General features: G+C 46.6%; 1 long non-coding RNA gene across 1 annotated transcript in view; it reads right to left on the bottom strand.

Moving 5' to 3' along the window:
* LOC147098634 (uncharacterized) overlaps nucleotides 1-25056 on the bottom strand; it is a 679602-nt gene that overhangs the window by 290843 nt on the left and 363703 nt on the right. The window contains exon 2 of the long non-coding RNA XR_015074208.1: nucleotides 12986-13075. This is a non-coding gene — a long non-coding RNA (uncharacterized LOC147098634). The remainder of the gene's footprint in view (nucleotides 1-12985; nucleotides 13076-25056) is intronic.

Here is a 25056-nt window from a genome sequence, read left to right as displayed (position 1 = left end):
CTCAAATACAGATGAACGAATAAAAATGGCATTTTCAGATAGTCGATTAAATACTGACAGAAACATCTTGGTTTAAACTTACAGTACGATAGCAAAATACTGCAGATGCTGGAAATCCGGAATAATAACAGAAAATGCTGGAAAAACTCAGCAGGCCAGGCAACATCCGTGGAGAGAGAAATTAGAGTCGACATTTCGGGTCTAACCCTTTTTGAAAAAGGGTTCACCCGAAACGTCGACTCTAATTTCTCTCCACGGATGTTGCCTGGCCTGCTGAGTTTTTCCAGCATTTTCTGTTGTTATTTTGGTTTAAACTTAGCTGGTCCAACTATAACTTTCAACAGAATTTAAGAGCTGTCAGCCAGTGGCTCAGTGGGCAGCACCCTCTCCTCTAAGTCAGAAGGTTGTGGGTTCAAGTCCCACTCCAGAGACTTGAGCACAAAAATCTAGGCTGACACTCCAGTGCAGTGCTGAAGGGGTGCTGCACTGTCGGGGGTGCCGTCTTTCGGATGAGACGTTAAACCGAGTCTCTGTCTGCGCTCTCAGGTGGACGTAAGAGAACCCACGGCCACTATTTTGAAGAAGAGCAGGGGAGTTTCCTGGTGTCACTGCCCATATTTAGCCCTCAATCCACATTACTTGAAAATAAATTATCTGGCCATTATCACATTGCTGTTGTGGGACCTTGCTGTGTGCAAATTTTCTGCCTCCTTTCCACAGTGAGAGTGAATCATAGAAATTTACCGCACAGGAGGCCGCCATTCGGCCCATCTTGTCCGTGCTGGCCAACAAAGAGCTCTCCAGCCTAATCCCACCTTCCAGCTCTTGGTCCGTAGCCCTGTAGGTTTTGACACTTCAAGCGCATACCCAAGTACTTTTTAAATGTGATGAGGGTTTCTGCCTCTACCACCCTTTCAGGCAGTGAGTTCCAGACCCCCACCACCCTCTGGGTGAAAAAAGTTCTCCTCATATCCCCTCTAAACTTCCAACCAATTACTTTAAATCTATGCCCCCTGGTTATTGACCTCACTGCTGAGGGGAATAGGTGCTTCCTATCCACTCTATCTAAGCCCCTCATAATTTTATACACCTCAATTAGGTCTCCCCTCAGCCTCCTCTGTTCCAAAGAAAACAACCCCAGCCTATCCAGTCTTTCCTCATCGATAAAATTCTCCAGCCCAGGCAACATCCTCATAAATCTCCTCTGCACCCCGTCTAGTGCAATCACATCCTTCCTGTAATGTGGTGACCAGAACTGCACGCAGTACTCTAGCTGTGGCCTAACTAGTGTTTTATACAGTTCAAGCATAACCTCCTTGCTCTTGTATTCTATGCCTCGGCTAATAAAGGCAAGTATCCCATACGCCTTCTTAACCACCTTATCTACCTGGCCTGCTACCTTCAGGGATCTGTGGACATGCACGCCAAGGTTCCTCTGTACCACTCAGTGTCCTACCATTCATTGTGTATTGCCTTGCCTTGTTAGCCCGCCCCAAATGCATTACCCCACACATCTCCAGATTGAATTCCATTTGCCTCGGTTCCGCCCACCAGACTAGTCCATTGATATCTTCCTGCAGTCTGCAGCTTTCTTCTTCATTATCAACCACACAGCCAATGTTTGTATCGTCTGCAAACTTCTTAATCATACGTCCCACATACAAGTCCAAATCATTGATATATACCACAAAAAGCAAAGGACCCAGTACTGAGCCCTGCGGAACCCCACTGGAAACAGCCTTCCAGTCACAAAAACACCCTTCGATCATAACCCTTTGTTTCCTGCCTCTGAGCCAATTTTGGATCCAACTTGCAACTTTGCCATGGATCACATGGGCTTTTACTTTCTGCCATGTGGGACCTTATCAAAAGCCTTGCTAAAATCCATATTAGACTACATCAAACGCACTACCCTCATCGACCCTCCTTGTTACCTCCACAAAAAATTCAATCAAGTTGGTCAGACACGACCTTCCCTTAACAAATCCATGCTGACTGTCCCTGATTAATCCATGTCTTTCTAAATGAAGATTTATCCTGTGCCACAGAATTTTTTCCAATAATTTTTCCACTAGCCTGTAATTACTCAGCCTTTCCCTTTCTCCCTTTTTAAACAACGGTACCACATTAGCAGTCCTCCGGCACCACACCTGTAGCCAGTGCACCTAACTGAGCCACAGCTGACACAGTATAGAATGTTTTGCTGCAGTTGTACAGGGCCTTGGTGAGACCACACCTCGAGTATTGTGTGCAGTTTTGGTCGCTTTATCTGAGGAAGGATGTTCTTGCCATGGAGGGAGTGCAGCGAAGATTCACCAGACTGATACCTGGGATGGCAGGAATGACGTATGAGAGATTGGGTCGATTGGGCTTATAGTCGCTGGAGTTTCGAAGAATGAGAGGGGATCTCATTGAAACTTATAAAATTCTAACAGGACTAGACAGACTAGATGCAGGAAGGATGTTCCTGATGGCGGGGGAGTCCAGAACCAGGGGTCACAGTCTAGGGATAAGGGGTAAACCATTTAGGACTGAGATGAAGAGGAATTTCTTCACCCAGAGAGTGGTGAACCTGTGTAATTCTCTACCACAGAAGGCAGTTGAGGCCAACTTATATATATTCATTCAAAAAGGAGTTAGATATATTTCTTAAGGCTAAAGGGATCAAGGGATATGAGGAGAAAGCAGGGACAAGGTACTGAATTTGGATGATCAGCCATGATCTCATTAAATGGCGGAACAGGCTCGAGGGGCCGAATGGCCTACTCCTGCTCCTATCTTCTATGTTTCTATGTTCTGATAGGGTGAGATGAAGAGGGGGGGTGGGAGGAGGCTTGTGTGGAGCACAAACTCTGGCACGGACCAGTTGGGCCGAATGGCCAGTTTCTGTGCTCTACGTTCCATGTTCCAACGGGTGGAGCAAGTGCATGTGAGTGACAAACTGGATCCTGGCCACTGTATTTTTTTTTTTTTTAATTAAATACACCAACAAAATGAGAAGGCGCCATTTTCCTGCTCCCGCTCTTGAAGTCATTTCAACTCTCACCGCCGTTCCTCATGAATACTACACACACAAAGCTGTGGCAGACAAGCCCACAGTTTCAAAGATTTGAGATCCTGGCGAGCTCGGCTCATGTCAGCCTTGAAAAACAAAAAGGAATTTAAAACAAAGTTTCCAAGCCCATTTTGGAAACAATCTTGCACTTGCAGCCGGTTTTCATTTTGAACTGCTAACATTACCAACTCTTCTCAACAAGCCTTTCGACAGCAGCAAACAGACTCCAAGACCTTTATTTTGCAAAGTAAAGATAATGTATTCGCTGCGAAGCGTCAGCATTGGAAGAAACTCATTTGGGAGCGCGAGAATTAACAGCATTTTATCTCGGGTTTCTATCTACTGACAACTGGTACCTCAGGCATTTCCTGGAGCAACATTCACAGAACACAAGATGATCCCTGATGCATTAAAACCAGCCACGAGAATCTGATTAGGATGCATTCAGTGTTCTCCGAGGTCCCAGGCGAGAGAGCCAAAAGAGCTGGCTTTTCCCATCATTTTGATTCCACTAAGCATAAAGCCAACACACATCCGAAAACCACATTTACAGAGAACCACAAGCTAACTCGGAGGCTCAGGTTTCATTTCCTCTTTCATTTATTTTGGCTTTTGAAATGGCCAGCATGGAGGCCAGGAGCAACTTCCAGGAAATCAAGATGGTTTTAAAAGCTGGAAGAACGCGAATCTTGAAAGGAGATCGCAAAATCATTCCGATGCAGCGCAAAGCAAGATCAATCCTGCGAATTAAATCCTGCGGTGCGGGAATGGAGGAGTGAGAGACCAGCGGAATAATTGCCATTTTTCACAGCACCATTTTCAATCATGGTCAGAGGTGTCACGTGACCAGGGACTACACTGCTAACATCACTGTTCTGCATTCAAATTTTACAAATTAAAGGCAAAAAGCAGTATTTAAAAAAACAAGACTGCTAAGAGAAACAACAAAAATCACCTCAACAATGAAACACACATAAAATGGGCAACATCCAGACATGGGATGATAAGCGGCAAGTAACAGTTGCGCCACACAAGTGCCAGGCAACGAGCATCTCCAACAAGTCTAACCACCACCTCTTGACATTCAATGCCATTAACATCGTCGAATCCCCCACCATCATCATCCTGGGGGGTCACCATTGACCAGAAACTTAACTGGACCAGCCACATAAATACTGTGGCAACAAGAGCAGGTCAGAGGCTGGGTATTCTGCGGCGAGTGTCTCACCTCCTGACTCCCCAAAGCCTTTCCACCATCTACAAGGCACAAGTCAGGAGTGTGATGGAATACTCTCCACTTGCCTGGATGAGTGCAGCTCCAACAACACTCAAGAAGCTCGACACCATTCAGGGTAAAGCAGCCCGCTTGATTGGCACCTCATCCACCACCTTAAACATTCACTCCCTCCACCACTGGTGTACCGTGGCTGCAGTGTGTACCATCTACAAGATGCACTGCAGCAACTCGCCAAGGCTTCTTCAACAGCACCTCCCAAACCCACGACCTCTTCCACCTAGAAGGACAAGGGCAGCAAGCGCATGGGAACCACCACCTGAAAGTTCCACTCCAAATCACACACCATCCTGACTTGGAAATATATCACCATTCCTTCATCGTCACTGGGTCAACATCCTAGAATTCTCTCCCGAACTCCACACGGACTGCAGCGGTTCAAGGCGGCGGCTCACCACCACCTTCTCAACATAAGAACATAAGAAATAGGAGCAGGAGTAGGCCATTTGGCCCCTCGAGCCTGCTCCACCATTCAATAAGATCATGGCTGATCTTCTACCTCATCTCCACTTTCCTGAACTATCCCCATAGCCCTTGAATCCCTTAATATTCAAAAATCTATCGATCTCTGTCTTGAATATACTCAACGACTGAGCCTCCACAGCCCTCTGGGGTAGAGAATTCCAAAGATTCACCACCCTCTGAGTGAAGAAATTTCTCCTCATCTCAGTCCTAAATGGCTGACCCCTTATTCTGAGACTGTGACCCCTGGTTCTAGACTCCCCAGCCAGGGGGAAACATCCTCCCTGCATCTACCCTGTCAAGCCCTGTAAGAATTTTGTGTGTTTCAATGAGATCACCGCTCATTTTTCTAAACTCTAGAGAATATAGGCCTAGTCTACTCAATCTCTCCTCATAGGACAATCCCCCCAACCCAGGGCAACTAGGGATGGGCAATAAATGCCGGCCTTGCCAGCAGCGCCCACATCCCGTGAATGAATAAAAAACCAATCTAGGATCCTTGGAACCCAACTGGTCTGCCAGGAGCTAGAGGCCCAGTCTCCTAGGGAATCATGGTCCATACACCAACTCGTCAGTGGACAGAAGGGATGAACCTCATTCTGATGCTGAGGGTGCCAGACTTGCTTATTTTTTTTTTATATAAATGATTTAAATATTTAATGCCATTCCCTTTCAAATACAGACCAAACCACTAGCATTGGCTTCATCTTCCAATTTCCTCTCCCCTCTTTGTAGCCCCCCCCCCCCACCCCCATTGAGTATACTCAATGACGAAACGTCCACAGCCCACTGGGGTAGAGAATTCCATAGATTCACAGCCCATTAAGTGAAATTTCTCATCTCAGTCTTAAATGGCCGACCCCTTACTCCGAGACTACGACCCCTAGTTCTAGACCCCCCAGTCAGGGGAAACATCCCCCCAGCATCTACCCTGTCAAGCCCTGTGAGAATTTTATATGTTTCAATGGGATTGCCTCTCGTTCTTCTAAACTCCAGGGAATACAGACCTAGTCTCCTCAATTGCTCCTCATAGAACAATCCCCCCATCCCAGGAATCAGTCTGGTGAACCTTCGTTGCACTCCCTCTGAGGCAAGTACAGGAAACTCTCGTTTAAACGGCACCTAAATATCCAGAATTCTCTATTAACCAGCAAAATTCTCACTCCAAAAACAACACCTCAATAACCGGCAATGTTGCCGAGTCCGAGTCTCCCACGGTGGCCGAGTTAGTCAGTGGGGGTAGTTCTCCAAACTGCCACTACTCGGCTTCTTGGCGCTGTCAGAAGCCGGCACACCTCAATACCCCTGTAACAGGAGTCTGACTCTCCCGCGCTGCCGGTAGTCTCTTCTGATCCACCATTTTACAGGGGTACTGTGTGTCTCCCACGCTGCTGGTAGTCATTGCATTGCATTACCCTCAACTGGCAGTACTGTACTTAATCAAGCATCTTCCACCATCCATTTAACACAACATTCTGTAGGTGAGTACCCAATTACTGTACACTGCACATTTCTTGATTATTAAATTTTTCTTTGTTAAAAATAGCCTCAGTAGATAACACTCTCCGTCATCCGGAATTTTTGATCAACCGGCCACACGCCGGTCACGTTGGTGCTGGATACTAAAGAGTTTCCCTGTATGTCCTTCCTTCGGTAAGGAGACCAAAACTGTACACAATACTCCAGGTGTGGTCCTATATAATTGCAGTAAGACCCAGTAGCAGTGTAATTCAGAGTGACTATCCAGTCTATTATATGATGGGTTGGTTGCCCGAAATCATGTCATTGGGGGCAATTTTTACCCCCAAAAAATGGGTCGGCTGAGATTTTAAAATCTCAAACCTGACTCTGGCTCGCCCACGTCCGGGTTTTACAGAGGCGGGGCGGGGACAGGCAGCCAGCCAACCCGCTACCAGGAGGCGGGTTGTCAGTTTAAATACTATAGTATGGCCTCACATTAAACCCGTCTTACCGGTTTAATCCTGGGCAGCCAGGTTTCCCAGGCCTCGGGAGACCCGGCAGCTCAAGGGAGGGGAGGACAGCTTTTGGGGAGAAGGTAACTGCCCTTACAGCACTGCTCGTGGGCCAGGAGGAGCAGGACTTCCTCCCAGCTCACCAATCTCTCTCCCACATGGCAGCTGTCTCCCATTCTGCTGGCGCATTTCACACCTAATCTAGAGCCGTCTTTTGTCTTCACTAGTCCTATCACCATCTCGTCTCATTTTGAATACTTCTTAATGTCTCTTCTCTTTTGTTCTCTCCCAGCCTGGCCTCTTAATCTATTTCATTTCCTGTGCCTCTAGTCTTGATAAAGGGTTTTGACCCGAAACGTTGACTCTAATTTCTCTCCACGGATGTTGCCTGGCCTGCTGGGTTTTTCCAGCATTTTCTGTTGTTATTTCACCAAGCTACCTGCTCCCTTGCCATCGGGCCACACACCCCCCGGGATCCAACACCAGCAGTCCCCCCCCCTCCCCCGCAGGGATCGGGGATCGCACCCTACCCCCACGCTCTCACCCACGCAGCAGCAGATTCCTTACCTGCTCCTGGGCTGTGGCCTCCTCCAGAGTGGTCCCCGCCCGACAGGGAGTCAAGCCCGTCAATCAGGCTGGCCTCCGGGTGGGAATCCTGCTTTAAAGTGTGGAGTTAAAACTCCACAACTTGCGGGGAAAACCCGGGTTTCCCGACCAAAACTCCGCCCCCCCCTGCTTACGCAACCCGCCCCAGTAAATAGCGGGGCCACAGATTCCAAAGCCAAAATGGAAGAAAATAAGTCCCTTCCGGTCAGGTCCTTTGGGACGTTTACTGGGGCAACATTTTTGCAACATGCACAATAAATAAAGCTTTTGAGATCTGTCTCAACACAAATTGGTGGTCCGGGAACCGTTGTGCTACTTCCGGTTTGGCTAACAATACACACAAAAGGATGGTCCCCCAAGCATGTACATCATTCTTAAATTAAGTGAATGAGTCAAAGCTGAATAGACATTCGCCATGAAAGAGCAGACTCTAAACAGAAGCCTCCGTGTAAAAACACTGCCCGCATAGTTCACGCCAACTCTAATACAGGAAGAAAAGAAAGACTTGCATTTATGTAGCGCTTTACACAACCCCAAAGCACTTCACACACAATGGAATACTTTTTGAAGTGTAGTCACTGTCTTAATGTAAGCCAAATTGCACACAGCAAGGTCCCACAAACAGTAACACGAGAACTGCCCTGCTCTTCTTCGAGATAGCGCTGTGGGATCTTTTACGTCCATCCGAGAGGGCAGACCAGGGCCTTGGCTTAACGTATCATCCGAAAGACGGCACCTCCGACAGTGCAGCACTCCCTCAGCACTGCACTGGAGTGTCAGCCTAGCTTTCTGTGCTCAAGTCCCTGGAGTGGGACTTGAACCCACAACCTTCTGACTCAGAGGCGAGAGTGCTGCCCACTGAGCCACGGCCGACACCCAAGACCACCACTAGGCCCAATCGTGAGTGTCTGAGCCGAGCCCATGACAAGTATAGTGCCATTCTTAGGAACTGATTTCTGGTCCACCTTGGCCAAGAGCAAATAGGCTGTCCTACCTACAAACAAGGACTGGATAGTCACTTGGAAGGCCAATGTTAAAAGTGTTTAAAAAAGAAAAGAAAGACTTGCATTTATATAGCTCCTTTCACGACCACCGGACGTCTCAAAGTGCTTTACAGCCAATGAAGTACTTGTGAAGTGCAGTCACTGTTGTAATGTGGGAAACGGGGCAGCCAATTTGCGCACAGCAAGCTCCCACAAACAGCAATGCGATAACAACACCAACAATAAAATGACCAGATAATCTGTTTTTGTTATGTTGATTGAGGGATAAATATTGGCCTAGGACACCGGGGATAACTCCCCTGTTCTTCAAAATAGTGCCATGGGATCTTTTACATCCACCTAAGAGAGCAGACGGGGTTTAACATCTCATCCGAAAGACGGCACCTCCGACAGTGCAGCACTGCCTCAGCACTGCACTGGGAGTGTCAGCCTAGCTTTATGTGCTCAAGTCTCTGGAGTGGGACTTGAACCCACAACCCTCATGACTCAGAGGCGAGTGTGCGACCCACTGAGCCACAGCTGACACAGTCTTCTATGAAATCCCTTTTGGTTGGTGCTCTGCACTTAAGGTTGTTAGAAGGCACAAATGACAATAGGCCTTTCAGCACAGCTATCTTATCTTATTATTTTAATCCACATAAAGGACTCATTCTGACCATTCGAGGCTGAAGCACATTGTTGGGGCAGAGGAGAGCGAGCACTGCTCTGCGTGTAACCACACCGATCCCAAACCGGACATGCTAGATGCCAATTTGGGACCCCTAAAACAAAAATGGTTCCATTTCCCTGTATCACACAGCTTGGAGTACAAAATTCACAAAAATTAAAAGCTGCTGCTGCTGGAATGCTTACCAGAATTGACAAGAAGAAAAGCCATGGCCAAGCAGGAGACACCAAAGACATTAGTGTCTGCCACCTAATGAATTGTGAAGCTATAACAACGACAACAACATAGTATGAACCCACCTTAAAGTGTGGTAAAAAAGACACACAGTGGTGTAACGCACACTTGTTCAATGGACCCAACTTCAGTTCCATCGTGGATCAATAGCAACGGTGACATGAATCAGTCACTCATGAAAGAAAGGCTTATGAAATAATACTGAGCGGCCTGCGGGTGGCGCTGTCCAGGGAGAGTATAAATACTCAGGCACGGGCCCAGCTTGCGCAGGACATTCTTAACAGGAACTAGTGAAGGACACAACTAGACCTCCATGTTGTAAAACAGTTGATTAAAGCTTTGTTTAATGCTTAGACCAAGTGCCTAGTAGTTTTCTTACGTCAAACGGGAATTCGGATTGGGTGCAGGAGAACTGAAAGTGGCCCAGGTCTTCGGATGAGGGATGGAGCTGAGGTGAATGGAGATGGGAAAATGCCCACAGTCGCATGGTCCTAGCTTCAAGCCTCAGAAAGAAGCAGGCATCCCAGTGATATTCATATTGAGACTAGACGCCTTATTTATACCATAGGACTGATGATATCCCACACAGTGGTAGGTATCTTATTACATATTATATCCGTACCAGATGCAGCCCCAAGAAATTCACTTACCTTTTTTAGATGCCTTTTAAATGTTCTTCAATGAAAGATAAGTATGCATTTTCTAAGATGCAGAAAAACACTTCGACCTCCAGCATATTTCTGTAGTGACACGGAAGTCTGCTCAACAATCCACATCAAATTTTACTAAGCCCTGCGACTGTGGGAAAATTCATCCACTTCTAATGTGTTGCACGGTGTTTGAGTGACAAGTTAAAAAGGGAGACATTTTATTCAGAATGCCATGCCCTCCCTGTCTGACTTTCCCTTCAATCCAACAGTAAATCAGCACTCTCCACTCCTCCCATAGCAGATAAATCTCTGTTCAGTACTGCCCATCACAGCCAGCAATCAAGAAAATATTCCTTTACAAGATTAAGTACCAGTTATTTATTGATGGTCTCACTCACCAAGCTCAGGTTTCATTTTTAGTGCCCAACGATCCAATTTTGTATCATACATCAATAGGAATGAGAAATGCAAAGATCGCTTATAGATCAGTAACACCGGGTAGTTACTCAGTGAGTAATTTAGTTGCCAACAGGTTTCACAGGCAGAGCTGCGATGCAACCTGGCCAGGACAGCAAATGCACCAACTGGAATCCTAAGTAATGCAGACAACCCCAAAAATCAATCTTCACACGTTATTCTAAGGCTGATTTTCTTGTTCCTCGGTGCAGTGACTTACGTCACAGAGGAAAATCGGATGAATAGTACCACAAGCCCGTGGGCGGGCTCCTTTATGGGTGTATGGTTCTCCCAGGTGTTATGTTCATAAATAAATAGACATTCTTATTATGAACAGCTAGCTTCGAGCTAGTCATTTATTCAGCCATGTGGACTTGTACAGCATTCATCTTGACTACTGCCTTGTGGGTAGCCTCGTGCCTCGTGGGTAGCCCCACTCTTATATACATACAGCTCCACCTAGTGTACCATTCTAGAATGACATGTTACTGATCATTACACCAGGTTCTCCCTACGCGCTGAGCTTTGCGAATCACTGTTCCCAGCAACAGGAAAATCGGGCCCGATGTCTCCCGGCTTCAGCATTAGTGCTCTTCCTAATACTGGAACCCCTCACAGATTGGAAATGCAAGGTGGTCCCTTCTATTCAGAGTGAATATACTGGGACAGTCTCAAGCTATCTATAGACACAGTTAAAAGGAACAGTGAGCAATTTCCCTCCAACTCGTGCAAGTAAAAGCACGCACCGAGAGAGATTCATGTTTTAGTTTTAGGCGCAAGCAATTCAGCTCTTGTTCGCATTCAAAACAGACTAAAGGTACTTACAGTTGGGTTTTTTCCAAATCGTTTGTTTTGTGCTCAGTGCCTTGATAGCGTGGCCCTGAACTACCCACACACCAACTAAACATTCCCACAGTCACATTTTGTTTTATATTCAACCGATCCAGCATCTGAAAGAAATAGTCCCCGCCAAATTTGTTCTTTTGAAGTTACTTAAGTCAAAAGCCAGTGCTCACATGCATGTCAGTGGATTCCACCCCGATCAGCTATTTAAAAAGAACCCGAAAGGCACTGATATACCAGAAAGAAAAGGAAGGAAAGAAGGAAAATAAAGACTAACATTTATATAAAATAACAACAGAAAACGCTGGAAACACTCAGCCGGCCAGGCAGCAGCCGTGGAGAGAGAAACCGAGTCAACGTTTCAGGCCTGGGACCCTTCGTCATCTTTCATGACCTCAGGACGTCCCAAAACGCTTTACAGCCAATGAAGTACTTTTTGAAGTGGAGTCACTGTTGTAATGTAGGAAACGCGGCAGCCAATTTGTGCACAGCAAGCTCCCACAAACAGCAATGTGATAATGACCAGAAAATCTGTTTTTATTATGTTGATTGAGGGATAAATATTGGCCAGGACACCGGGGATAACTCCGCTGCTCTTCTTCGAAATAGTGGCCACGGGATCTTTTACGTCCACCTGAGGGGGCAGATGGGGCCTCGGTTTAACATCTCATCCGAAAGACGGCACATCTGACAGTGCAGCACTCCCTCAGCACTGCACTGGGAGTGTCAGCCTGGAATTTTGTGCTCAAGTCTCTGGAGTGGGACTTGAACCCACAACCTTCTGGCTCAGAAGCGAGGGTGCTGCCCACTGAGCCACGGATGACACATGTTTCCGCAGTGGGAACTCTTTTCTACTCTGTCAACAGAAATCGGAATGAGTGCATCTTTGATTTTGGCGCCACCTCTACCATCTCACTGCCTCGGTCACCGTGGCTCGCGGAGTGACGGAGAGGTCTCGTTGCCTCGGTCACCGCGACTCGCGGAGTGAGGGAGAGGTCCCGCTGCCTCGGTCACCGTGGCTCGCGGAGTGAGGGAGAGGTCTCGCTGCCTCGGTCACCGTGGCTCGCGGAGTGAGGGAGAGGTCTCGCTGCCTCGGTCACCGTGGCTCACGGAGTGAGGGAGAGGTCTCGCTGCCTCGGTCACCGTGGCTCACGGAGTGAGGGAGAGGTCTCGCTGACTCGGTCACCGTGGCTCGCAGAGTGAGGGAGAGGTCTCACTGTAAAGCAACAGTAAAAGTACAAACAGTATTTTTACATTCGCTTGTGAACAACTTGCCACTGGCACCATTTTAATTTTCCTGGATCTAAACACTTTAGCTCATCCGCATCCTGGAGGCTACTTCAGTATCTAAGAATTCAGAATCATTCGGCTCGTCTCCACTTAAATTAACAGCAAGGTTTTTGTTCAAAAAAAATAAAGAATTCTGCCTCCGGACAAACCTACACAAACTCTTTGAAGACGACCTTAGGTTGATTAAAAATGAAGAATAATTATTGAATTTTCAAGAACATTTTCAAATCACCTTCAAAACTTAAGAATGAGATGGCAAAGGACGTGGCGCCCTGGGATCACACCCTCTCTCCAAACCAGTGTCCATTCCACATGTTATTTTTATATTGACAACAGCCGTCTTTAAAAAAGGGTCAGGAATACTTCCAGAAGATAAAGGCATTTTTTTGGTCCGGATTCTTACATTTTCCACCAAGCTCTTTCACCTTTTTTTTTGCCACAAAGGACATACCTGTAACGAGGACCGTTCTCTTGCTTGCAGAATTCCCAGATGCAAACCGAGGGTGAGGAATCTAGGCACGGTGCGAAACACGGATCAATCCTGTGCACAATTGAAAAGCAAAAGTAAGCACAGACACAGCGCACTGCAAGTTTCACATGTAATTATAGCAGCTGTTGATTGGAAGAATTTGAGGTGCATTTACGAGAGAAATCATGCACACACTGAAATCCAATTAAGGTTGCAGTACGGTTCATAAAAAAACAAATGCACTGGTTAACTCCTTCAGCGCTGAAAGGCATTCCCGCCCTTCAAATTTTGACAGCTGCAAAATTTCTAACGGTTTAAATATGATTTGAGAACTGTGCGTCGCCAGACATCACTGGATTTGTTGCCGTTAAGTGCCGAGTTGCTGCTGCAGCCCTTAAAAGAGCAAAGCACAAGCCGGCTGAACCCTTGCAATGTTCCGTACCTGGTTTTCAGCTTCCCGAAACATCAGCCGCAGGACAAAGTCGGAGAGACGAAAGGAAGTGTGAAATGGCCAACACAAACCCAGCAAATCTCTGCCGGGAATCCGAGACAAAATGGCGACACTTTCATTGGAGCACCATCTGGAGCCTTTAAAGAATTCAATGTCAATGGGGAGAAGTAGAGGGAAAAGGCAGATAACTTACACAGGACTTTTGTAGAAGGCGGTGGAGGCCAAGTCACTGAATATATTTAAGAAGGAGATAGATAGATTTCTAGTCACAAAAGGCATCAAGGGGTATGGGGAGAGAGGGGGAATATGGTATTGAGATAGAGGATCAGCCATGATCTCGTTGAATGGCGGAGCAGGCTCGAAGGGCTGAATGGCCGACTCCTGCTCCTATTTTTCTATGTTTCTATTTTGTGCACACACCTGCCCGCACACAAATCCACACAAATCTTTGATCCTCTTTGTAAAGATCTTAATTCATGCTGGTTGGTACGGTGGTGTAGTGGTTACGTTACTGGACTAGCAATCCCGAAGCCTGAACTAATGATCCAAAGAACATGAGCTCAAATCCCAGCAGGGCAGTTTGAGAATTTGAATTCAGTCTCAACCAATCTGGAAATAGATAAAAAGCTGGCCTCAGCAAAAGTGACCGTGAAGCTGCCGGATTGTCCTAAAAACCCAACTGGTTCACGGAGGGAAGGAAACCTAGGAAAAATCCCTCGCATCCTGAACAAATTAAGTTCAGTGATCAGTCATGTGAAGTTAAAGTAACCGGAGCATAAGATATTAAATTCCATGCTTGGCCAGAACTGTCCAATTCAATCTGGGGGCTCCAGAACACCAAAATAATTCTTCTCCATTTCCAGCTTGGAAAGAAAATCATCAGATTAAAGGTAAGCGCAGCCCGGTAGCTACAATATTAGCGCCATGGATTCTCCAGTTAGTGTCTGGAATTTGAATCCCAGTCTCAAATGTCAATTTGCCAGTCAATGTGCGCTAATGAGGGGGTCCTTTGTCCACGATTCAAGGATGCCTGCAGACAGGTCAGGCATGGAGCAGCACTGATGGCGCACATGGACATAATACAGGCCAAACCATCCTCCTGTCCTGACCAGTGACAATGTATGGTTCATAAAAATAAATGTACTGTTAAATGTGGACCAACCACAAATACTGTGACTACAAGAGCAGGTCAGAGGCTGGGTATTCTGCAGCGAGTGTCTCACCTCCCGACTCCCCAAAGCCTGTCCACCGTCTACAAGGCACAAGTAAGGAGTGAGATGGAATACTCTCCACTTGCCTGCAACACTCAAGAAGCTCGACACCATCCAGGACAAAGCAGCCCGCTTGATTGGCACCCCATCCACCACCATAAACACTCACTCCTTCCACCACCGGCGCACCGTGGCTGCAGTGTGTACCATCTACAAGATGCATTGCAGCAACTCACCAAGGCTTCTTCGGCAGCACCTCCCAAACCCGCGACCTCTACCACCTATAAGGACAAGGACAGCAGGTGCCTGGGAACACCATCACCTCCAAGTTCCCTTCCAAGTCACACACACCATCTTGACTTGGAAATACATCACCGTTCCTTCATCGTCGCTGTGTCAATATCCTGGAACTCCCTCCCTAACAGCACTGTGGGAGCACCTTCACCACACGGACTGCAGCGGTTCAAGAAGGCGGCTCACCACCACCTTCTCGAGGGCAATTAGGGATGGGCAATAAATGCTGGCCTTGCCAGCGACGCCCACATCCTGTGAATGCATTTTTTTTTAAATGTAGGGGGAAGGGTAGGTGAGGAAAAGAGGGCTTTCTGGGGAAAAAAGTTCACTGTAACTGAGATTAATCTTGCCAATATCAATTACATTATCCAACGTGGTAAGGGACTGGAGACTGCAGTGATCTTCTCAGTTAAGCATTGGCTGAAAGGGCGGTGGAAACAGACTACAGGAAACTTTCTGGTATCCGGCACTGACGGGACCGAGCTGGTGCCGTACCATCAAAACTGCCGTAGAAACCAGCGCTAATGTTAAAACATACGGAGCTTTTGAGCTCCGTGTGAATCAACAAACCCTGTTGCTTAGCAACAGCTTCAAAACAGTCGGCCGCAGCTTAAAAGCGTCTCTGTAGCTAAGCAACAGCTTCAGCTAGACCTTGCAGAGCCTGACTGGAAAAAAAAAGCAACGAGAAGTAAAAAAAACTTATAGGAAACGGCTCCTGAATTTTGCCGGTAGATAGAGCTTTCCGGACATTTAACCTCTGGTTAAACGAAAGTTTCCTGTAGTAACTTTCAAAAGGGAATTGGATAAATGCTTAAAGGGAAAAAATTGCAGGGCTATGGAAAGAGCAGGGGGAGTGGGACTAATTGGAGAGCTCTTTCAAAGAGCCGGCACAGGCACGATGGGCCGAATGGCCTCCTTCTGTGCTGTACGATTCTAATAAGTTTGAAGAGTTTAAACATCCTGATCTTCAGGCTGAAGCTTCTATATAAAGGCCCAAGTGTTTAAGCTCTTCAAAAATAGCTTTACTGAAGAGATCCTGTGGCTGTTAGCCAGTGCGTCGCATAAAGCAAAATGGGCTGTTTATATTGGATGGGTCTGTCTTGCAAGCCAGAAGTTTCTGAAGGAATGCCCCCTTTTAACAAATTCAAATCAGGCAATTGGCAGCAATCGCACAACATTTCAATCAACTGGAATTTTCCCCAAAATTAAAGCAATTCCACACAGTTGTACTGTTTTCATCCCAAGAAGCGCCATTATATCCGACAACACCAAACAAGGAGTGCATGGCATTAAAACTCTGATCCAGTATTGTTTTTATTTGCAGACTAACTGTATTCAAATGTTGTTGGCTTGTTCCCAAGACTACCACTTTTATACATGAACGTGCAGTAATCTCAAACAACCCGCGGGGGTTTGAAGTTCAGGCTGCAGTTATACTGCCGCCTTTTGCATCGGTGGTGCAAAGTGGTATTGGGTGAAAGCCACATGGGTAACTCCAGAGGAAAAGGTCCCCGGTTTCCACTCGAGAAGGTGCTCGGCCCACCCTGAGGAAGCCACCGGACACCAGTGCTGTGTGGAGTCTAACCGGTTTCATAAGTGCTCATGCAGTCTTGCTGGATCTTCTGGGCACTTTATAAACATATACTGTGTGGCGCTCTTAATGCTACGAGAGCGCCAGCGTTATTAAATTATTTAAGACTCATCATCCAGAGAGCAGAGCTCTGGGCAGGCGTCTAAACAACAACTTGCATTTATATAGCGCCTTTAGCGTAGTAAAATGTACCAAGCCACTTCACAGGAGCGTTATTGAACAAAATTTGACAACGAGCCACATAAGGAGATATTAGGACAGGTGACCAAAAGCTTGGTTTAAGAGGTAGGTTTTAAGGAGCGACTTAATGGAGGAGAGAGGGGTTTAGGCAGGGAATTCCAGAGCTTAGGGCCCAGGCAGCTGAAGGCACAGCCGCCAATGGTGGAGCGAAGAAAATCAGGGATGTACAAGAGGGCAGAATTAGAGGAGCGCAGGGATCTCGGAGGGTTGTGGGGCTGGAGGAGGTTACAGAGATAGGGAGGGACGAGGCCATGGAGGGATTTGAAAAAAAAAAACGATGATAAATTTAAACGCACGTTAGTATTCTTTCCTGGTGGGCGAAATGAGATTCACGATGCTCAGTATATTGAGGCGGTTTCATGCAGGCTGAAATACTGTCACCCTGTCGATTGCATTAATAAAAAATATTTCACAGGTCACATTCCACAACAACATTGATGTCAACAATTCCTCAGACCACCAGATCCTAATATTAGCCGAGCTAAGACGGAGAAGGCCTTTCTCCATTGTATGAAACCAAAACAGCCAGGAACAGAACACCACTGACAAGAGGACATGGAGCAGTCAAGAGTTGGTGGGATAAATAACTCTGGGTAATCAACTCTCACAACAGTCCCTTTCCCACACTGTAGACCTTACCCAAGTCAAATATCTCAAGTTAGTTTGTAATTCAACTAACGTTAACACGCAGCGGTTTATTTTTTGTCAAAGGAACTTCAGTACAAGAGGAGACCCTTTATGGCTGTGCTCCATGGTTTTTACATCGCAGTTACGTCCTCCAATGCGCGTTCTTTCCCCTTGAAGAAGAAAAATATTAAGGTGTCAATCTCATCCTTAAATGTTGTGATTGACTTTGATTCAATAGCCACTTGTGGCAATACATTCCGCACTCTAAAAATCACCCTTTATGCTTCTGATACTAAACTGTATTCATGCCTCTTTGTTCCCCATTCACCGCTGAGTGGAAACAACCTTTCACTAAAATACTCGAGAGAGTGTCATAAGTTTCATTACAGCAGATTAATATCAACACAAATAGGTCAGATGACGATCCAATTGAACCACATTAAAAGTCTCTCACTCATTTTAGCACTTTGCATAGATGGAACTCTAAACAACTTTGAATGACAGCCGAACATTACTATAAAACAGACAGCACAAGCTACTGAAATATCAACGACAACTTGCCTTTATATCGCGCCATTAATGTAATAAAACGTCCCAAGGCGCTTCACAGGAGTGTTAGAAGACAAAAAAATTGACACAGAGCCACATAAGGAGAAATATCAAAAGATTTTAAAATAAAATTTAAATCAATGGATATATTTAGGACATTTTTCGGATGCCATAACTCAAGTCATCAATAAAAGTGAATATTATCGCAATGCAAGAGGATAAAAGCCTTCAATTGATACCCAAAGTAAGACTACAGGAAAATGCAGAAAGCAAAAAGACTCGTTGCCTATGAAGCTCACTCCTTCCACAGGAAATTAAACAAAACTCCGAACATTGGAGTTTAGAAGAATGAGAGGTGATCTCATCGAAACATACTTCTGAGAGGGATTGACAGGGTAGATGCTGAGAGGCTGTTTCCCCTGGCTGGAGTGTCTAGAACTAGGGGTCACAGTCTCAGGATAAGGGGTCGGCCATTTAAGACTGAGATGAGGAGGAATTTCTTCACTCAGAGGGTGGTGAATCTTTGGAATTCTCTGCCCCAGAGGGCTGTGGATGCTCAGTCATTGAGTATCTTAAAGACAGAGATCGATAGATTTTTGGACTCTAGGGGAATCAAGGGATATGGAGATCGGGCGGGAAAGTTGAGTTGAGGTCGAAGATCAGCCATGATCTTATTGAATGGCGGAGCAGGCTCAAGGGGCCAAATGGCCGACTCCTGCTCCTCGTTCTTATGTTATGTTCTAACATTCATCCAGCCCCATATCTCCAATATTCAACCCCAGCCAACTGCCCTCCACATGACATCTAATTGCAGGTAGAAATGGAACTGCTGGACTGATCATCTTCATCCATACTTATCCCCATAAGCCTCTTCTATTGAGCAAGTCATCACATGATTTCTGCTGGCAGCCCATTGCACAGAACCTCAACTCTGGGAGGAGGAACTTGGTCATTTTCAATCTTTGAACTGGAACTCTTCACTCACAGGCCGCGTTGAACCATCTGCTCACATTGTGTTACCCAGTCTCTCAGCATCTGGAAAACTTGAATCATGTTGCCCTCAATCTTCCTTTCCCCAATAAGCAAATTCAGATCTGCCAGTCCCTACTCATAACTTTCAGCGAAAGCCCAAACATCTTAGGTGTTCCTCTCTGAACCCTCTCCAATGCAGTAGTGTACCTTTTGAAGCTGCATGTCCAAAGTGTCATGCAACTTTCCAAATGTGGCCTCACCAATCGGCCATAGAAGGCTCAAATAATTTCTTTTAACTTAACATTCAAGTGCTCTCAAGATGCACCAAAGCCGACAATGGCTTCACGTTGGCTTGAAACCTTCAACGAGTGATCAATAACAACATGCAAATGCTTTTCTTTTTCATCTTTGCTAATGGACACCCTTCAGTATGTGCAAGTATCGTATCTCCTATTCCAATATCCATTATATTGCATTTATCCGCATGGAATCAATCCCCCGCGCTCACTCAATTGCTTAATTGAGCTACATCTCTCAGAATACCATCAGTCAGTCACCGTTATATTCTCTCAGGGATAAAGAGCTTCCTGCAATCAATCAACTGCACGCACTTCCCTCCCATTTCTCTACATATGCTACACAAAGACTTGCATGTGGCTGGTTTAAATATACCAATGGTGGAACTTCTCGAAGGATCATTCTCCTCAGGTTTGGCTCCAGCAAAAGACATCATTGAACAGACTGTGGTCTAACACACTGAAACGAAGTACGTGAAAACAATTCCAACACAGTGGCACTCAGACCCCTATCCCAATCCACTGTGCACAAAATATTTGTCTAAAATCCTGGTGCGATATTAAAGGATTTGTAGGGCAATCTCTAACCCATTACTGTAGAATGTTTACACAAATTATGATCTCAGTCTAAACCCATCTTAACACAAGACTTGGAGAAATCATTTACAATTAACTATACTGATCCTCTCAGTCCGAAAATCTAGTGTACATATCTTTTCGCAACACCGTAAAGGAGGCATTTTGGATCATGCCACACACTGTGCCCTGGAGTTGAAGGGCACGGCTTGCCACCTGCACTTCTCCACAAGTTTCAATCGCTGCCTTACCATTGACAGAGGGACACATCAAAGACAAGGGGGGAGAAATTCAGTATCGCCCCGTTTGGGGCGCAATTATCGGCCAGGCGCAAAGTTTAGCGCCTGGCACTAATTATCGCCGCCAACTGCAAACTTGGCTTTTATCGCCCCTAGGAGGTGATTGGAGCGCTAAATCAGGCGCTACACACCTGTCTTAAGGCGCAAAGGCCGAGGAGCGAGGCGCTACCTCAGAGCGCTGGCGAAGCTCATGTGATGTTAGTCAGCAATGGAACACAGACACACTGGCGCCGGCCAGTTCTTAAAGGGGAGGGTCGATCTTGCTCTCCATCCACACCCTGCTCATTGCAGCCTTGAATCTCGGCCTGGAGAGACCTGTACATCAATTCTGCTGGAAAGAACAATGGAGAGGCCCAGGGAAAGAGCTCAGAGTGCAGCCCCCATAGTCTCTTCTAAATCGATGCAAGGAAGGTCAAATCAAAATAAACCTGCAAAGTGCTGCTCGGTACCCAAAACTCCTTCACACAGCGTTGAATCTCTCCAGAAGTCTCTCTCTCTCTGAATGCGTGGTGCAAAAATGTCGCCAACAAAAAAGGCAGGAAGCGGTCGCCTTTAAATAGCGCTCCCCCAGTCCCTTCCCAACTGCAAAACGCTCCCCTCAACCTGTCGTTGCTAGCGGCAGGCGGTAAGGCAGGGGGCGCCACTCAATATCCGGTCCGGGGCACTGCACGCTCAACTGACGTCACAATCTGCCGGCGCAGGAGATCGTGGCGGTAGTGTTTAGCGCCGCCGCAAAATGTCTGGTCAATTTCGCGAGCAGCGCAAACATCGCCGCACCCGGGCGCTAGTTGCTTTGCGCCCCTCTTAGGGTGCTAACTGGAGGCGCTAAGCAACCGAATTTTCCCCCGCAGATGCCTCCCCTCCCCTGGGTTGGAGGGTGCGGTATGGGGAAGAGAAGGCAGGAGGCGAGGGATGTGGAAAAGTTCATAATAGCTGACGCAATGTGGTCACTGGCACCTACAAGCATCTAGCTGCAAAAGGAGAACTTAGGAGGGTTTTGATGCATCTGGTTTGTCCACTCTCCAGCTAGAATTACATAGAATATACAGCACGGAAACAGGCCATTCGGCCCAACTAGTCTGTCCTGGTGTCCTCTCGTGTATCTCCTCTCATTCCATCCACCTCATCTCCATCTCGCTCATCTCAGCCTTTCAGCAGATCTTTCTATTCCCTTTTCTCTCCTGTACTCATCTAGTTTCCTTTCAAAAGCATCTACGCTATTTGCCTCGACCACTTCCTGCGGTAGCGAATTCCACATTCTAACCACTCTCCGAGAGAAAAGAAATTCCTCCTTATTTCCCTGTTGAGTTTATTAGTGACGATCTTGTATTTATGGCCCCTAGTTTTGGATTCTTCCACAAGTGGAATCATTCTCTCCACGTCTACCCTGTCCAACCCATTCATAATTTTAAAGACCTTTATCAGGTCACCCCTAAGTCTTCTCGGTTCTAAAGAAAAAAGCCCAAACTGATAGCTGTAAGCTCTCAGTTCTGGTACCCTCCTTGTAAAATCTTTTTTGCACTTTCTCCAGTGCGCCCAGGCAAATATAAATGCAAGCGGCTATTGTTATCCATCATCAAAATGTTTCCCATTGGTTGTACATAACTAACTACTTTATTGCACTCTCCGTTGTACACAGTAATAAAACTACCCTATCCCCACAAACCAACAAAACAAGCTGAGCTCAGGACAAGTCTCTCCGGTTGAGACACCCGGATATCTCTCAATCATTTATCTTTCGGATGAGACGTTAAACCGAAATGTCTGCTCTCTCAGGTGAATGTAAAAGATCCCGCGGCACTATTTCGAAGAAGAGCAGGGGAGTTCTCCCCAGTGTCCTGGGCCAATATTTATCCCTCAATCAACATCGCTAAAAAAAGAGAGATTATCTGGTCATTATCACATTGTTGTTTGTGGGAGCTTGCTGTGCGCAAATTGGCTGCCGCATTTCCCACATTACAGCAACTACTACACTTCAAAAAGTACTTCATTGGCTGTAAAGCGCTTTGGGACGTCCCGAGGTCGTGAAAGGCGCTACAGAAATGCAAATCTTTCTTTTAATGAATGCCGTTGTTCCTCATCAGGTTTAATTTTATGAACTATGCGAGTAAGACACCGCTCCTTCCTCCCTGCCAGCACACCCACAATGACAGGAACAGGACAGCTGTGCTTGTAATGCTGTGGTTACAGGGAGACCCGGGGGCACATTCCAAGCTCAGGACATTAAATCAGCAAGAACTGGCAAGAGTGGAGGTGCTCCAGTTAAACTGGTCGCCCTGGATCAAGCATCTCCGCACTGAAACCTTCTCCAGCTTCCCCCAAGTGCAACCATGTCGATTCCACATACAGTCCGCTTACGGCTTACAGCGACATGTTTTGAGTCACTGAAACCTATGAATGGAGAAGACTTGCCTGTTATTCAATGCACCTTTCATAGTTCCAATATCTCAACAATATTTCTCTCCTTTCAGGACAAGGTAGTGCATAGTAGGAGGGAGCAGACCCAAACCAGGAGGCGTGGGTTTCCTCCGGGTGCTCCGGTTTCCTCCCACAGTCCAAAGATGTGCGGGTTAGGTTGATTGGCTATGATAAATTGACCCTTAGTGTTAGGGGGATTAAATACGTGGGGTTACGGGGATAGGGTGGGATATGTGTTGGTGTAGGGGTTACAGGGATCAGGTGGGATATGTGTCGGTGCAGGCTCGATGGGCCGAAATGGCCTCTATCTGCACTGTGGGGTTTCTGTGATTCTGTGAAGCAGCTCCCACGAGGCACCTAAATGAGGCCCGAAGTTAAATTTCTCCCAAGCTCAGGACATTAAATCAGCAAGGACTGGCAGACCTGAGGTGCTCCAGTTAAACCGGTCGCCCTGAATTGGGTATCTCCGCACTGAAACCTTCTCCAGTTTTCCCAAGTGCAACCATGTCGATTCCACATAAAGTCTGCTTACATTTGGGATCAAGTGACCATGTAAAAACAAAATACTCCCAAGAACATACCAGAGTTGATAGTCTGATTCTGAACGGCATAACCGTACTGTGCAAGAAGCCAAACTGGAACGCGGCAATAATCAGCATCATCGGGACCTCGGGCTCCACGTGACCAGGGACTCCTGCCAAAACTGGACAGCAGAATTTTCCTGCGGCTCTTGAAAATGCAAGGAGTTGGACAGAAGCGACTAAAGGAACAGCACGTTGATACCGAGAGAAAGCACGGTGTACGATATCATCTCAAAAGTAACTCGACACAGGTATTTCAACGACTCGTCAGATTCTTGTCTCTGTACGTCGGATTGGCCTGGGCATGAAAACAGGCCAGGCCTTCCTTGCTTTGGTGTTCAAACAGGCCAAGTTCGTTCAGATTACATTCTCCAGCCAACACAGACACACGCACAGACTCACGGGCATGACGTGTCTATTTACACAGCTAGTACAATGCATTCAAAATGCATTTGATCGCTAACATGACAAAAATCAACAACCTAAGGAAAAAGAATGTGTCCAAGCAGATTAAATATACACTCACTACTTCAACAGCCCTACACCAGCTGTCTCCACAGTAACACAACTGCAAGAGCTCATTTAAAATTCCTGCTTAAAATAAGATGCCAGAGACCAATGCCATCAAAGTTGCACCGCAACTCCTGCAGAATATCCACAAGTGTCATTTATTGGGGTACAGGAAACTCTCGATTTACCGGCACCTAAATAACCGGAAATCTCTCTTAACCGGTCAAATTCAGGAGTAGGTTCAGGTAAGTTTTACTTCATATTAGTGGCCGTTCCTGGATCTGTGGCTGTGTAAGCGGGGTTCCTGCACCTGTTGCTAAGCAACAGGGACGCTTGGTCTGTGGCCAGGATTCCTGCACCTGTTGCTAAGCAACAGGGAAGCCTGGATTTGTTGCTGTGTACGGAGCTCTCGTACCTTTTACTACACCTCTCTGTAATCCGGACTTTTTGATAAACCGGCACCACGCCAGTCCCGTCGGAGCTGGATAATAAAGAGTTTCCTGTATTTTCAGTGAACCGTCACAATTTAGAGAGTAACTTCCCTTGCCTTTAGGCTATGCTTGCGCTGCTCTCAGGCCTCGACCAACGTAATCCAACCACAACCAAGAGAGGGTGCCCAGATCCTGACACTCAGATGGACGGGCCCCGCTTTCAAGACGGACGGCTTTGCACACTGGGCCCAGGTTTCTCGATCGAAAACGGAAAGAGTGCTGCGCTGTCGGAGGTGCCGTCTTTCAGGTGCCGGCGTTAAACCGAAGCCCCGTCTGGCCTCGCGGGTAGACGATAAAGATCCCATGACACCATGTTGAAAAAGAGCGGGGGAGTTTGCCCTGGTATCCCCAAAATAAAAACCTGATTTTCTAGTCATTATCACACTGCTATTTCTGCACAAATTGGCTGCTGCGTTTCCTACATTACAACAGTGACTACTCTTCAACGTTCTTCATTGGCTGTAAAGAGCTTTGGGACGTCCTGAGGTCGTGGAAGGCGCTATAGAAATGCAAGTTTTTTCCTTTCAAAGGTGGAAGAAAACGTCTTTAGTACTTGCTTCAAGTTTATGCCTTAGAAAGTGTAGGTATGAAAATCTGTAAAAAAGCTGAAGTACAGTTACTATCACACACACACCTCAAAATTTCTCGCGAGCTGTCTACAAGGCCAGTCCCTTCATGTCGTCTCCAACTACCATCCTGCACCTGAAGCAGCCGTAGGAAATCCAACTGCCCAGTTGTTGATGGTAATCGGTGTTTACATTGGACTGCATTCCTGAGAGCATGGGGTTAATCCTTTGATTGACAGACAGAGGTATTTGAGTTGCCACACTGGGATCGAATGTCCTCGCGAGCTGCTGCAGTCAACTGACCAAAGAGACCAGAGCTTCGGGTCCCCACGGGTGAGTACGCGTTGGGTACTCACGCGTAGGCCCAACGAAAGTGCCGGT

The sequence above is a fragment of the Somniosus microcephalus genome, chromosome 29, assembly GCF_052327205.1.
Source record: "Somniosus microcephalus isolate GS21.2 chromosome 29, FLI_Smic_1.0, whole genome shotgun sequence".
Classification (NCBI taxonomy): Eukaryota; Metazoa; Chordata; class Chondrichthyes; order Squaliformes; family Somniosidae; genus Somniosus; species Somniosus microcephalus.
Note: the sequence above shows the minus strand (reverse complement) of the source record. Positions and strands in the feature narration are given on the sequence as shown.